The sequence below is a fragment of the Pan troglodytes genome, chromosome 4 (assembly GCF_028858775.2).
Source record: "Pan troglodytes isolate AG18354 chromosome 4, NHGRI_mPanTro3-v2.0_pri, whole genome shotgun sequence".
Taxonomy (NCBI): Eukaryota; Metazoa; Chordata; class Mammalia; order Primates; family Hominidae; genus Pan; species Pan troglodytes.
The window spans coordinates 24,790,909-24,807,158 of NC_072402.2; the positions used below are offsets into that span (position 1 = coordinate 24,790,909).

At 44.0% G+C, this 16,250-nt stretch overlaps 1 pseudogene; it reads right to left on the bottom strand.

Annotated features, from left to right (window-relative positions):
- Window positions 1–3,142: 3,142 nt before the first annotated feature.
- LOC471482 (small ribosomal subunit protein uS13-like) lies at window positions 3,143–3,601 on the bottom strand (annotated as a pseudogene).
- Window positions 3,602–16,250: the final 12,649 nt, after the last annotated feature.

The following is a 16,250-nucleotide window of genomic DNA, read 5'->3' on the forward strand; positions in this document are numbered from 1 at the left end:
TGGGAAGTGGAAAATGGCACACATATTTTCTTGGTCTGTCATATAAATATTGTCCTATCAAGCTCTTACAATATGCCAGGTATTGTGCAAGGTCTCCTTATGTACATTATCTTATTAATCCTTACAACAACTTTCAAAGATTAGTATTTTGTCTATTTTTTTTAGTTGGGGAAACAACGTTCACAAAAAGATTGAGCAACTGTCTCAAATCACACACCTGTCAAATTAAAACTAATCCACATCCAGGATTGTCGGAATTTAAAGTCCTTGCATTTTACTGTCACACTACACATATCAATTAACCTTTTATCTGACCCAAGGCTTTGTCTTCAGAAACACCCCATTAGCATAAAATTCATGCATCCCACAACAAGACTCCACAAGAACTAGACATCAGAGTGGTAAATATTGCCAGTTGGAGAGAAGAGATTAGAAGACCTGGAATTTCAGGTTCAATTGTGAGCAGCGTTGAGCTCCTAAGGAGGTCCAGATGGGAATAGGAAATTTAAAGGCAGACCACTATACACTGTTTTCACAGAAGTAACTAAGGCTGGACTGTCAGCAGCAGCTGCTGGTACAGAGAGAAAGGTCAATGGGAGTGGACCTGCCAAGGGGTGGGAGAGGCCAATGTAAACGCAGGAGAGAGGACCTGATTCCAAAGGGAAAACTAGGTCGCAGCGCAGTGCTCTCCCAGGCTCCTTGCCCACTGGAAATGCCTCAGTGAATGTACCTGGACTGTCTGACAGTCAGATGACGCCTCTGAAAACTGAACTAATTAATCCTTTCGTGTGATGGGAGAATCTCTTCAGCTTTTCATTTCTTCAGTGTTATGAATAATAAATAATGCTCAAAACACTTAATTAAACGGAAGTGGAAAAACTGGTTTGACTTCAAAACATCCCTGAAAAAAAAAACACAAACAAACAAATGAAAAAGCAACCCAGCAGTTCACAGCCTGGGCAACATGGCAAAATCCCATCTCTAAATTTAAAATATATGCAGACACACACTTATATATAACATATATGTATATATTTTTTTCTTTAAATCCCTAATGCACATTAGGCTTTTTGAATTTTAAACTTCTAACATTATTTCAATTATCAAGTCAATCAACAAACATTTATTTTACTTAGCACTAAATGCTATGTATAAACTGAGAAAATTAGAACTGGATCCATTATATTTTCAATAGTTTCCTGCTATTACGCCATTAACTATTGCTAGATCCTTCTTGGTGATGGTGATGGTTTCTAAGGTCTTTTCTTACATACATCACTCTTCATATTTTCTCAAAAAGATCATTCATTCCCTTAGCTTAAATTATCAACCCTGTGATGATTTAAACATCTATTGTCATCAGTCCGACTTTCACTCATCTCTTTACCCTTATTATTAACATCATTACAGTTATTTTACTTGGTAAATTCTCCAGTTTCTCAAAATAAATATTTCTAAAATGAACTCCTCATCCTTCCTCATATATCTAACCACATCCCTATACTTTCCCTCCTGGAATTTCTGATTTTTGTTAAAGGAACCACTCTCTTCACCCGTTCACTCCACTGCCTCAATTAGAAAGTCCGTTTTCTGTGAGAACAAGATGGTATTTGGCCCATTTCCCTCCATTACCATTGCTACTCTCTTGGTCTAGGTTTCTGTCCTGTCACACACTCCTTACTCCCTTCCAACCATTCTAAAAACCCAGAATAAGTGTCAAACTCCTCCATGAAGTTTTTTTGATCAGCCGGCCACTGGTGACTCATGCCTATAATCTCAGCACTTTGGGAGGTAGAGGCAGGAGGATCACTTAAGCCTGGTTCAAAACCAGCCTGGGGCCGGGCGCAGTGGCTCATGCCCGAAATCCCAGTACTTTGGGGGGCCAAGGCCAGCAGATCACTTGAGGTCAGGAGTTCGAGACCAGACTGGCCAACATGGTGAAACCCCGCCTCTACTAAAAATACAAATATTAGCTGGGCATGGTGGCATGCACCTGTAATCCCAGCTACTCAGGAGGCTGAGGCAGGAGAATTACTTGAACCCAGGAGGCAGAGGTTGCAGTGAGCCAAGATCATGCCACTGCACTCCAGTCTGGGTGATGGAGCGAGACACTGTGTTAAAAAACAAAACAAAATGAAAAAATACAGCCTGGGTAACAAAGCAAGACCCCATCTCAATAAATAAATACATAAAAGGTTCCTGGCCCCTTCCAACCCTTATTGATTCCTGTCACTCTGGAGTGCCCTCAGCATTCACTCTACCTCACAGCATTTGTTCTTATTTACAACCTATTGGTCTTAGCTCCCCAAAAAGACAATAAGCTCCTGAAAACAGGAACCATATTCGTTACTTCTTTTGTACTTCTTCCCACCCCATCCTTCAGCTCTCACAATGCATGGATCAAGCTGAGTACAAAGCAGATGCTCAAAAAATACTTGGGCAATGATTAAGACAGATGCTCAAAAAATACTTGGGCAGTAACTTCGGTTATTGATATCGACTGAATTATGTCCCCCCGAAATTTATATATTGAAGCCTTAACCCACAATGTGATTGTATCTGGAGAGAGAATCTTTAGGAGATAATTACAGTTAAATGAGTTCATAGGGTAAGGCCCTAATCTGATAGGACTATGGCTTTATTAAAAAGAGGAAGAGAGGCTGGGCACAGTGGCTCACGCCTGTAATCCCAGCACTTTAGGCAGGCCAAGGTAGGTGGATCACCTGATGTCAGGAGTTTGAGACCAGCTTGGCCAACATGGTGAAACCCTGTCTCTACTAAAAATACAAAAATATTAGCCGGATGTGGTGGCACATGCCTGTAATCCCTGCTACTCAGGAGGCTGGGGCAGGAGAATTGCTTGAACCCAGGAGGCAGAGGTTGCAGTGAGCTGAGATCGTGCCACTGCACTCTAGCCTGGGTGACAGAGTGAGACTCAATCTCAAAAAAAAAAAAAAAAAGAGGAAGAAAGAGAAGGAAATCTGGCCTCTCTGTCATGTGAGAACACACCAAGAAAGTGGCAGTCTGCAAGGCAGGAAGAGGGCCCTCACTGGGGAACTGAGTCAGCCTGCACCATTTTTTTGTTTTGTTTTGTTTGTTTGTTTTAAGGTATATAAACTATTAACAGACAAGGCCTACAGACTTATTTCTTCTTGGACACACCCACAGTACAGCCACGGTAACCAGTGGTCTTAGTGTACTGGCCTCGGACATGAAGGCCCCAGAAGTGGCACAGCCCTCTTTGGGCCCAAATCTTCTTGGGTCACTCCAGGTCTTCATGGAGCTTGTTGTCCAGACCATTGGCTAGGGCCTGGCTATATTTTCCATCCTTTACATCCTTCTGTCTGTTCAAGAACCAGCCTGGGATCTTGTACTGGTGTGGATTCTGCGTCATGGTGATCACACATTCTACCTCATCCTCAGTGAGTTCTCCCACCCTGCTGGTGAGGTCGATGTCTGCTTTCCTCAACACCACATGAGCATATATTTGACCCACACCCTTAATGGCAGTGATGGCAAAGGTTATTTTACACCACTCATCAATGTTGGTGTTGAATACTCTCAAAATATGCTGGAACTTTTCAGGGATCACTAGAGACATGGCAGCAGCACAGTGGCAGCACGTAGGCCTCCTGTGGAAACAGCCTGCACCTTGATCTAGAACTTCCCAGCCTCCAGAACTGGAAGAAAATAAATTCATGTTGCTTAAGCCAACTAGTCTATGGTGTTTTGTAATGACAGCCCAAGCTGATAAAGACAAGAAAGTGGGGATGCTGGTGTTACCAGTGCTGCTTATCTTCTCCTTTTACTATTAAAATTTCATCTTTGGCCAGGCGTGGTGGCTCACACCTGTCATCCCAGCACTTTGGGAGGCTGAGGCAAGTGGATCACTTGAGGTCAGGAGTTCGAGACCAGCCTGACCAACATGGTGAAACCCCATCTCTACTAAAAATAAATGATGGTGCACACCTGTAATCCCAGCTACTCGGGAGGTTGAGGCAGGAGAATCACTTGAACTCAGGAGGCAGAGGTTGTGATGAACCAAGATTGCACCATCGCACTCCAGCCTGCACAGCAAGAACAAAACTCCATCTCAAAAAAAAAAAAAATCATCCTTGTGAAGAAAAGGGAAGGGCAACCCTAAAAGTATTTGTTTCTGTACGTGAAATAGCAACTGAGAGGATTATCAAAATTAATGAAGGTTCTTCCTGATTGCATAAGTTCTAACATAGGTGTCTCTGTCCAACTTTGTACCCCTCCTTCATGGTAATAGTGTTCCCTACTCCACAACTTTTAGCCTTGAGGTATGTATGAGCTAATAAACAGTGAGCCTTGGTTAGCTTAATCTTATCACCTTGGCCACCATGAATAGTTTGAGGATGGGCAAATGACCCAATACTCGCCAGAAGGATACAAGAATAATTTGGGGAGGATTTCTGGGAAATTTTCTTGCTCTTGCCAAACAGTTGTCAGGACAGATGTTCTCTCTTCCTCTGGAAATCGTTGTATGTCAAGTTACCTCAGCTGTTATTTACTGTGAAAAAAGCCAGGATATAAATGAAGCAGACACAGACAGGAGCAGAGTTGAGAGACTCAAAATAGAAGTCAAGCTGGAGCCCTGATCTGATTATACCTGAAACCTGACTGCCTCTTGCACTTTTTAGCTTGGTGAGCTAATAAATTTCCTTCATTGTGGAAGCCACTTTGAGTCTGGCCTTTAATTACTTGCAGCCAGAAACATCCTTCTGATAGAAGGGAAGGCTAAGCCCATCGCAACGAGATAATTATTATTCACAGGAGAACACTCAGACCTTGTCACTCTTTGTATCTGCACCTGACCCAATTTGACCCCAAATGCCTTCTTTGTAAAGACATTTGTACGTCCTCTCAAGTATTATGTCTCTGCTAATTGCTAGTCCATCTCATAGCCTGAGGCACTTTACTCTGGAGCACATTAAACTGGAACGTACGTTAATTTATCCTCTCGGATCAACAAACTAAGGTCTCTGATAGACTAAATGGAACAACAGGATGAACATTTGAGGAGACACTGCAAGGGAGTATATGTAAGAAGATCAAAACTCCACTAAAAGGAGTTGAGAAATGATTGTAAGATCACTGAAAAAAAAGGCCTTAGAAGCAGAATGGGAGCTCACGATGTAATAAATGGAAGCCAATTATAAATGACAGGAGGCCGAGGGGGATATATTTTTGTTATAGTTGGAATAATACATTTTAGCTAAACGCTTGTTGACCCAAGGGTCAGAAGGTGTTTGTTTGTTTTCTTCTGTGTGTATGTATGGTTTTTTGTTTGTTTGTTTGTTTGTTTGAGACAGAGTCTTGCTCTCTCACCAAGGCTGGAGGACAGTGGCACTATCTCGGCTCACTGCTACCTCCACCTCCTGGGTTCAAGCAATTCTCCTGTCTCAGCTTCCTGAGTAGCTGGGACTACAGGTGCCTGCCACCATGCCCGGCTAATTTTTGTATTTTTAGTGGAGACAGGGTTTCAACATATTGGTCAGGCTGGTCTCAAACTCCTGACCTCAGGTGATCTGCCCACCTTGGCCTGCCAAAGTGCTGGGATTACAGGTGTGAGCCACCGCGCCTGGCCATATGTGTGTGTTTTTAAATAAATTTTGAACACAAACAGAGAAGAGAGAATGGGTGGTGCAGGTTTTTGGGAAAGAGCGGATTTTAGTTGAAAAAGCAGAGGAAGCCCCAGACATTGCACAGTTTAGGCTTTAACCCTGTCCAAGAGGGCCATTAGTGCCTCAGATCTACTCAGTGCAGACCCTAAAGTCCTTCCCACCCCCATGAGCCACCTGTCAGGGTGTGCTGAGAAATCAGCCAGGGGGAGCAGAGTCACTTAAGGCCAAGAGGAATTGTCCTGGGGATTGGTTAGTAGGCAGAAGAGAGAGAGAGAAAAAGAAGAAAATCCGCGCATGGGGGTCGGATGCCTCCAGGTGAAGAAGGCGAGGCATAGAGATCTCTTAACCACTTTTTATATAAGGAGGATGTTTCTGGCTGCAAGCAACTGAAGGCAAGACTCAAAGTGGCTTAGGCAAGAAGGAAATGTACTAGATCACAACGCTAAAATGTGCCAGAGTCACGTGGCATCAAATATGTTACCAGTGGTAGTTATCCATATGGATCTGCAGCAACCTCAATTCTTGCCTCCTCAGAAGAAAGAATTTGACTAAGGAGCATAAGGCAGAAGGTGAGACCAAGGTAAGTTTCGGAGCAGGAATGAAAGTTTATTAAAATCTTTAGAGCAGTAATGAAAGGAAGGAAAGTACACTTGGAAGAAGGCCAAGCAGACGACTTGCAAGACCAAGTGCACCTGTTTGTTGTGTTTTGTTTTGTTTTGTTTTGTTACAGATAAGATCTTCCTATGTTGCCCAGGTTAGAGTGCAGTGGCTATTCACAGGCATGATCATAGTGCACTACAGCCTCGCATTCCTAGGTTAGAGCAATCCTCCCGCCTCAGCCTCCTGAGTAGCTGGGGGGACTACAGAGAAGTTTAATTTAAAAAACAAATCATTTTGAGTAGGAAAATCCAAAGAGGATCTAATTACTGCAGATTAATGAAGATCTATGAGGAAAAAGTTTAAAACTGGGATGATGTAGCCCAGAGGTCACCAACTTAAGTGCCTTCAATGACGAGATAGGTTCTGTCTAAGTGAATTGTGTGCAGGGGGTAGAACAGGGGATTTGGGCTCTGTCCAATGTACACAGGGGCTACTCAGCTCCAGCTGATTGGTGCCCTCTGGAAACATCAGCTTGTGTTACTGGATTTTCCAACTTTTTTCAAAAGCTGGAAATGTGTGTGTGTGTGTGTGTGTGTGTGTGTGTGTGTGTGTGTGTGTTGAGAAAGAGAGAGATCAGAAAAAAAAAATCATTTTCAGGACAGAAAAGGAAAGAAGAAAAAAGGAAGTCAGTGAGCCAATGAGCCATGTTCTCAGAATTTTCCTTTAGTGAAGTCATCCTAAAGGAGCCTGAGGATCAGACGGATCACCAGGGCATCATTTCCCACCTATGGTCACTTCTCCTCTTCACCCAACACCTGGAGAACACCCCATGGGGGCACGTGGAATTAACAGACAATGACCAGCCCTACCTTCAGTATGCAAAGGAAAATCATCTGAGGATTTTGTCAAATGCAGTTTCTTACTCAAGCCGGTCTGGGTGAAGCCTGAGATTAGCATTGTCCAAGCAGCTCCCAGACATGATGCTGCTGGTTCACAATTTGAGCAGCAAGATTTTAGAGCAGATTTTTCAAACTTTTTTGACCACCACTGCATTTTACTTGGCAAGCTAGAATACATATACAAATGTACACATATAATTGAAACAAAAATTTCAAAAGATGAAACTTATTTCATTACATGGGTGTACCCTGATGTTTTTTATTCAGTCCCACTGTTGTACCCTATTCTATGATGTTATATTTTATTTTGTAAATGTTGGTCATGACTCACTAAATAGATGTTATGGCCCATTAATAGCTTATGATATAGACAAGCCTGGACAACATGGCAAAATCCTGTTTCTACCAAAAATGCAAAAATTAGCTGGGTGTGGCGGCCTGCACCTGTAATCCCAGCTACTCGGGAGGCTGAGGCATGAGAATCACTTAAACCAGGGAGACAGAGGTTGCGGTGAGTCAAGATCGCATCACTGCACTCCAGTCTGCGCAACAAAGTGAGACTCTGTCTCCAAAAAAAAAAAAAAATAGCTTATGATATAGAGTTTGCAAAACACTTCTATTAAATTTATATTCAAACCCTTTCTATTACTTTTTATCATTTAATTATTTAATTTAATTTAATTTTTTCTTTAGAGATAGGGTCTCTCTCTGTTCCCTAAGACTGGAGTGCAATAGTGTGATCATGGCTCACTACAGCTTCAACCTCCTGGGCTCCAGCAGATTAATTAAGATCTGTGAGAAAAAATTTAAAACTGGGATGATATAGCCCAGAGGTCATCAACTTAAGTGCTTCAGTGACAAGGCAGGTTCTGTCTAAGTGAATTGTGATGATTCTCCCATCTCAGACTCCTGAGTAGCTCAGACCACAGGCACATACCCCCATGCCTGGCTAATTTTTTTTATTTTTTGTAGAGAGGGATCTCCCTATGTTGCCCAGGCTGGTCTTGACTTTGGCGTCAATCAGTCCTCCTACCTCAGCTTCTCAAATTCTGCAATTACATATGTGAGCCACGAACCCAGCCCACTTTTTTTTTTTTAATGTGAATGTCTTTCCATGTCTTCAGAGGACAGAGAGAAAAATAAGAAAGATCTTGTAAACATTGCCTGAGAAACATAGACCAGCAGAGATTATAATAACAGCTAACAGGGGCCGAGTACTTACTAACTGCCAGGTGTCTTAGTTCATTTGTGCTGCTATAACAGAACACCACAGAATGGGTAATTTTTGAAGAACAAAAGTTTAATTTTGAAGTTCAGGAAGTTCAAGATCAAGGTGTTGGCAGGTGCAGTTGTCTGGTGAGGGCTGCTTTCTGTTTCCAAGATGGCACCTTGTTGTCATATCCTCCAGAGGAGCACCATGTCCTCACATAGTATGAGGTGAAAGGACAAGCAAACTTCAAAAGACAAGAAAACACTGTGTGAAGCCTCCCTTAAAAGAGCCTAATTGCATTCAGGAGGGAGAAGCCCTTGTGACATAATCACCCTTTAAAGGCCCTACCTCTTAATACAATGACATTGTTCATTAAGTTTCAACACCTGAAATTTTCAGGGGACAAATTCAAATTATAACACCAGGAGTATGGTTAAGCACATTTGCTCCAGGACCAGAACATGGGTTAAGTGTGTAGCTTCCAGAGGCAGATTGTCAGGGTTGTAACCACAGTTTAGCCAGTTACAAACTTGAAACCTTGGACAAGTTACTAAACCTGTCTATGCCACAGCTTTTTTATCTGTAAAACTAAGATAATAACATAGACTGGTGTGGCAGCGCACATCTGTAGTCCAATTACTGGGGGGACTGAGGCAGGAGGATCATTTGAGCCAAGCAGTTTGATATGGTTTGACTGTGTCCCCACTCAAATCTCATCTTGAATTCCCATGTGCTGTGGGAGGAACCAGTGGGAGTTGATTGAATCATGGGAGCAGGTCTTTTCTGTGCTGTTCTCCTGATAGTGAATAAGTCTCATGAAATGTGATGCTTTTAAAAATGAGTTTCCCTGCACAAGCTCTCTCTCCGCCTGCCACCATCCAGGTAAGATGGGACTTGCTCCTCCTTGCCTTCTGCCATGATTGTGACGGCTCCCCAGCCATGTGGAACTGTAAGTCCGTTAAACCTTTTTTGCTGTATAAATTACCCAGTCTTTGGTATGTCTTTATCAGCAGTGTGAAAATGAACTAATACAGTAAATTGGTACGAGTAGAGTGGTGTGCTGCTGAAAAGATACCCAAAAATGTGGAAGCTATTTTGGAACTGGGTAACAGGCAGAGGTTGAAACAGTTTGGAGGGCTCAGAAGACAGGAAAACATGGGAAAGTTTGGAACTTCTTAGAGACTAGTTGAATGGCTTTGTCCAAAATGCTGATAGAATATGGACAATAAAGTTCAGGCTGAGGTAGTCTCAGATGGAGATGAGGAACTTGTTGGGAACTGGAGCAAAAGTGACTCGTTATGTTTTAGCAAAAAGACTGGTGGCATTTTGCCCCTGCCCTAGAGATTTGTGGAACTTTTAACTTGAAAGAAATGATTTAGGGTATCTGGCAGAAGAAATTTCTAAGCAGCAAAGCATTCCAGAGGTGACTTGGGTGCTGTTAAAGGTATTCAGTTTTATAAGGGAAGCAGAGCATAAAAGTCTGGAAAATTTGCAGTCCGACAATGTGATAGAAAAGAAAATTCCATTTTCTGAGGAGAAATTCAAGCTGGCTGCAGAAATGTGCATAAGTAACAAGGAGCTGAATGTTAATCCCCAAGACAATGGGGAAAACATCTCCAAGGCATGTCAGAGGTCTTCACGGCAGCCCCTCCCATCATAAACCCAAAGGCCTAGGAGGAAAAAGTGGTTTTGTGGGCCAGGCCCAGGGTCCTTGTGCTGTGTGCAGCTTAGGGACTTGGTGCCCTGCATCCCAGCCGCTCCAGCCATGGCTGAAAGGGGCCAGCATAGAGCTCGGGCTGTGGCTTCAGAAGGTGCAAGCCCCAAGCCTTGGCAGCTTCCATGTGGTGTTGAGCCTGCAAGTGCACAGAAGTCACAAATTGGGGTTTGGGAACCTCCACCTAGATTTCAGATGATGTGTGGAAATGCCCGGATGACCAGGCAGAAGTTTGCTGCAGGGGCAGGGCCTTCATGGAGAACCTCTGCTAGGGCAGTGCAGAAGAAAACTGTAGGGTCAGAGCCCACACACAGAGTACCCACTAGAGCACTGCCTAGTGGAGCTGTGAGAAGAAGGCCACCATCCTCCAGACTCCAGAATGGTAGGTCCACCAACAGCTTGCACTTTGTACCTGGAAAAGCCACAGGCACTCATTGCCAGCCTGTGAAAGCAGACAGGAGGGAGGCTATCCCCTGCAAAGTCACAGGGGAGAAGATGTCCAAGACCTTGGGAACCTACCTCTTGCCTCAGCGTGACCCGGATGTGAGACGTGGAGTCAAAGGAGATCATTTTGGAGCTTTAAGATTTGACTGCCCTGCTGGATTTCAGACTGCATGGGGCCTGTAGCCCCTTTGCTTTGGCCAATTTCTCCCATTTGGAACAGCTGTATTTACCCCATGCCTGTACCCCGATTGTACCTAGGAAGTAACTAACTTGCTTTTGATTTTACAGGCTTATAGGCAGAAGAGACTTGCTTTGTCTCAGATGAGACTTTGAACTCTGGACTTTTGAGTTAATACTGAAATGACTTAAGACTTTGGGGGACTATTGGGAAGACATGATTGGTTTTGAAATATGAGGAAAAGAGATTTGGGAAGGGCCAGGGGTGGAATGATCTGGTTTAGCTGTGTTCCCACCTAAATCTCATCTTGAATTCCCATGTGTTGTGGGAGGAACCCAGTGGGAGGTGATTGAATCATAGGGGCAGGTCTTTCTGGTGCTGTTCTTATGATAGTGAATAAATCTCATGAGATCCAATGGTTTTAAACATGGGAGTTTCCCTGCAAAAGCTCTCTCTTTGCCTGCTGCCAGCCACGAAAGCTGTGATTTGCTCCTTCTTGCCTTCTACCGTGATTGGGAGGCCTCCTCAGCCATGTGGAACTGTCAGTTCATTAAACCCTTTTTCCTGGCTGGGCACAGTGGCTCACGCCTGTAACCCCAGCACTTTGGGAGGCTGAGGTGGGCGAATCACAAGGTCAGGAGATCAAGATCATCCTGGCCAACATGGTGAAACCCCGTCTCTACTAAAAATACAAAAAAATCAAGTGGGTGTGGTGGCGCGTGCCTGTAATCCCGGCTACTGGGGAGGCTGAGGCAGGAGAATCACTTGAACCCAGGAGGTGGAGATTGCAGTGAGCCGAGATCGCACCACTGCACTCCAGCCTGGTGACAGAGCAAGACTCCCTCTCAAAACAAACAAACAAATAAACCAAACTTTTTCTTGTATAAATTACTCAGTCTCGGTTATATCTTCATCAGCAGCATGAAAACGGACTGATACAGAGTTCAAAGCTTCAATGCCCTATGATTGTGCCTGTGAGTAACCACTGCACTGCAGCCTGGGCAACATAGTGAGACCTCATCTCTAAAAAAGAAAAACAACAACAATAATACACACACAGTCAATGGGGCTTTTGTAAGGATTTCAGTACATGTAAAGCTGTATGTGTAAAGGACAATGTATTGCACACAGCAAGTGCCATGATCATCGTTACTAAGTATTTCACAGGAGTTATAGCATTTAGTTTTCTAATAATCCTATAAGATAGTATAGCAACATGATTGCGTGGCCCAGTTTACAATTATCACTTATATGCTGACAGAATTTCTATTTTATTCAATGCATCCATCCCTCAAAGGTGACTTGAATCCTGGTTAAACAGGCAACCAAGGCCGGGCACAGTGGCTTCCGCCTGAAATCCCAGCACTTTGGGAGGCTGATGCGGGTGGATGACGAGGTCAAGAGATCAAGACCATCCTGGCCGACACGGTGAAACCCCCCCATCTCTACTAAAAATACAAAAATTAGCTGGGCACTGTGGCGTGTGCCTGTAGTTCCAGCTACTTGGGAGGCTGAGGCAGGAGAACTGCTTGAACCTAGGAGGCGGAGGTTGCAGTGAGCCGAGATTGTGCCACTGCACCACTCCACCCTGGTGACAGAGTGAGACTCTGTCTCAAAAACAAAAACAAAAAAGAAAAAGAAAAAGGAAAAAAAGGACAATCAAATAAACCCTCTCCCCTTGCCAGTGACTGCTTAAGGAAGAGGACATGAATCGGTTCTGGCCAGCGAACCATGAGACATCTGGGAAATGTTCCCTCTCGCTTAAAGTAAAATGAAAGAAACAGCATATCTTCTTGCACTGGATGTTGTTCTGTCTGCATGTGATGCCAGAAATGGTAGCACACATTTGAAAACCATGAGGGAGGCCAGTAGAGAACAAAGTGAAAGGCATGCTCATGGATGCGGGTAAGTATGGTTATCATCTTCACTTCAGATGGGAAGGTAAGGCCTAAACAAGCATAGGAAATTTTCAAAAGTCACACTCAGGGAGTTGCCTATTCTTTATCCACTATACTGTGATAACTACATTTTTATTTATTTATTATTTATTTATTTGAAATGGAGTCTCGCTCTGTCACCCAGGCTGGAGTGCAGCAGTGCGATCTTGGTTCTTTGCAACCTCTGCCTCCTGGGTTCAAGTGATTCTCCTTCCTCAGCCTCCTGAGTAAGGGGGATTACAGGTGCCTGCCACCACACCTGGCTAATTTTCTTTTTTTTTTTTTTGTATCTTTAATAGAGATGGGATTTCACCATGTTGGCCAGGCTGGTCTCAAACTCCTGATCTCAAGTGGTCCACCTGCCTTAGCCTCCCAAAGTGTAGGGATTACAGGCATGAGCCACCATGCCCGACTAATAGCCACATTTTTAAAGAACACATAGTCACCTTCTAAAATGCCCTGAGGATATGAAGTAATGGATATGGAAAACATTCCAGGATCAGTTGTCCATCTCAAGACCTTTAAGGCCAGTAAAAACAGTTATTTATTGGAGGTAGACAGGTTGTGGACCTGTTAGCACGTACAGCATTTATGTATTTAATTTGTGCTGACTGGGCACGGTGTCTCACACTTGTAATCCCAGCACTTTGGGAGGCCGAGGTGGGTGGATCCCCTGAGGTTGGGAGTTTGAGACCAGCCTGGCCAACATAGCAAAACCCCATCTGTACTAAAAATACAAAAATTAGCTGGGCATGGTGGTGGGTACCTGTAATCCCAGCTACTCAGAGGCTTAGGCAGGGAGAATTGCTTGAACCAGGGAGGCCGAAGTTGCAGTGAGCTGAGATCCCACTACTGCCCTCTAGCCTGGGCGACAGAGCAAGATTCCATCTCAAAAAAAAGAAAAAAAAGGTCCTACAAGAAAAGTCTGAAACAATATAGAAAATCCTGTGTTCCCACGCTGAAGTGCTTAGAGTCGAAGAAAGAAGCCTATCAAAGATTATACTTATACATTCAGAATGCAGTGCATTCTCACCAGGTGCAGTGGCTCACACCTGTAATCCCAATACTTTAGGATGTCGAGGTGGGAGGATCGCTTGAGGCCAGGAGCTCAAAGCTGCAGTCAGCTATGATGGCACCACTGCACTCCAGCCTGGGCAACAAAGCAAGACTCTGTCTCCACATCTACAAAAATTTTTTTGGACTACAGTGCTTTAAATTGAAAACAATAAATATTTTAAACTCCACTGATCTGCAAATAATGACTTGGAAACTAAATCACAGATCGTTCAGATGAACATGTCTATAGAAGGGAAAGGATAAAATCCAAGAGAACTTTTCCTGCCATGAGGCCTTTGAGAATGGCTGCCAGACTGACAGTTTATGGGTTGTACTGACTGTTGGTTGGGAAGAGAGCTGGGGCTTAGGGATGAAAGCAGAGGGGCAAGGACAAGAAAAAGTTTTACATTCTATAACAATACTAGCAGATCTGCTTCCAGTAAGACCAAAGATACTAAAATCCTTACACTGATTTAATTTTCCCCTTTTTAAAACAAGTTATGACTATTTAAAAAAACTAATTTAGGGTCAGATTTCTTTCCCAATGTGATCTCAGCAGCTAGTCAAATTTAGAGATTTCCAGATGGTAATTTATTCAACACAATTTTTTGCCAGTTTTAAGTAATGAAGTCTTAAATGGAGCCTCTAATACCCTTAAACCTAAATTATTTTTTGTGTGATTCTGAAATATTCAGACCCTATGATCAAGAAGAGGAAAAAACAACCATCAGCCAAAACTCTTCTAAGTTACTCTCTGCATCTGCTTTTGCAATGTGCCTGATTTCTCTTAAGGAAATATTATGTAAATAATCAGGAGTATATCTCGGTCATTCTGGGATATCATGCCAGAGTTGAAAGAAGAAGACCTTGAGAAATATCTTCTTATAAATGTTGAGGCTAAAAAAGGGGTTTATTTTGGTATTTTTTTTCCTGTAATAAAGTAAGGCTTGTAGAACACCTAGTTTGACGTAATGAAACATAAGATTAAATAAACGGCACTCAGTGCTCAATGTTGCCCAGGCTGGAATGCAGTGGCGTGATCTCGGATCGCTACAACCTCCACCTCCCAGCCGCCTGCCTTGGCCTCCCAAAGTGCCCAGATTGCAGCCTCTGCCCGGCCGCCACCGCATATAGGAAGTGAGGAGCGTCTCTGCCTGGCCGCCCATCATCTGGGATGTGGGGAGCGCCTCTGCCCCGCCGCCCCGTCTGAGATGTGAAGAGTGCCTCTGCCTGGCTGCGACCCCGTCTGGGAACTGAGGAGTGTCTCTGCCCCACCGCCACCCTGTCCGGGAGGTGAGGAGCGTCTCTGACCGGCCGCCCCGTCTGGGAAGTGAGGAGCGTCTCCGCCCGGCAGCCGCCCCGTCCGGGAGGTGGGGGGCGCCTCTGCCCGGCCACCGCCCGGTCTGGGAGGTGTACCCAACAGCTCATTGAGAAGGGGCCATGATGACAATGGCGGTTTTGTCGAATAGAAAAGGGGAAAATGTAGGGAAAAGAAAGAGAGAAAATAAATAAATAAATAAATAAATAAATGGACAAAACTCCCTTTTCAATTCAGCTTCTTTTTTCCTTATTACCCATATAAACCTTAATTTTATTATAGAATGCTTCCAAAAACATTCCTGTTGTCTTAATTTTCATCTCAATTATTTTCAGAGAAGCCATTCTAGAAATTTTAATTGTTAACATTTATCTGATTTTTTTTTTTTAAGAGGAAAAAAAATCTCTCTCGGCCGGACATGGTGGCTCACACCTATAATCTCAGCACTTTGGGAGGCCAAGGCGGGTGGATCACTTGAGGTCAGGAGTTCAAGACCAGCTTGGGCAACATGGTGAAACCCCGTTTCTACGAAAAAATACAAATATTAGCCAGGTATGGTGGCATATGCCTGTATTCCCAGCTACCTGGGAGGCTGAGGCAGGAGAATCCAGTAGTTAGATGTTGCAGGAAGCCGAGATCATGCCACTGCACTCCAGCCTGGGTGACAGAGTGAGACCTTGTCTCAAATAAATAAATAAATACATATTAGCCAGGCATGGTGGTAAGCATCTGTAATCCCAGCTACTTGTGGTGGGAGAATCACTTGAGCCCGGGAGGTGGAGGCTGTAGTGAGCTGAGAAAAGGCCACTGCACTCCAGCCTGGGTGACAGTGAGACCCTGTCTTAAATAAATAAATAAATAAATATTAGCTGGGCATGGTGGCATATACCTGTAATACCAGCTACTTGGGAGACCATGGCGGGAGAATCGCTTGAACCCAGGAAGTGGAGGCTGGTAGTGAGCTGAGATCAGGCCACTGCACTCCAGCCTGGGTGACAGAGCGAGACTCTGTCTTAGAAAGAGAGAGGGAGAGAGAGAGAGAGATAGATCGTTTCTCGCTCTGTCATCCAGGTTGAAGTTCAGTGGTGTGTTCATAGCTCATTGCAACTTGGCAGTCCTGGCTGAAGCTATCTTCCTGCCTAAGCCTCCCTATTAGCTGAGACCATAGGCACATGCCACCATGCCTGGCTAATTTTTTTAACATATTTTGTAGAGACGGCATCTCACCCTGGTGCCCAGGCTGGTT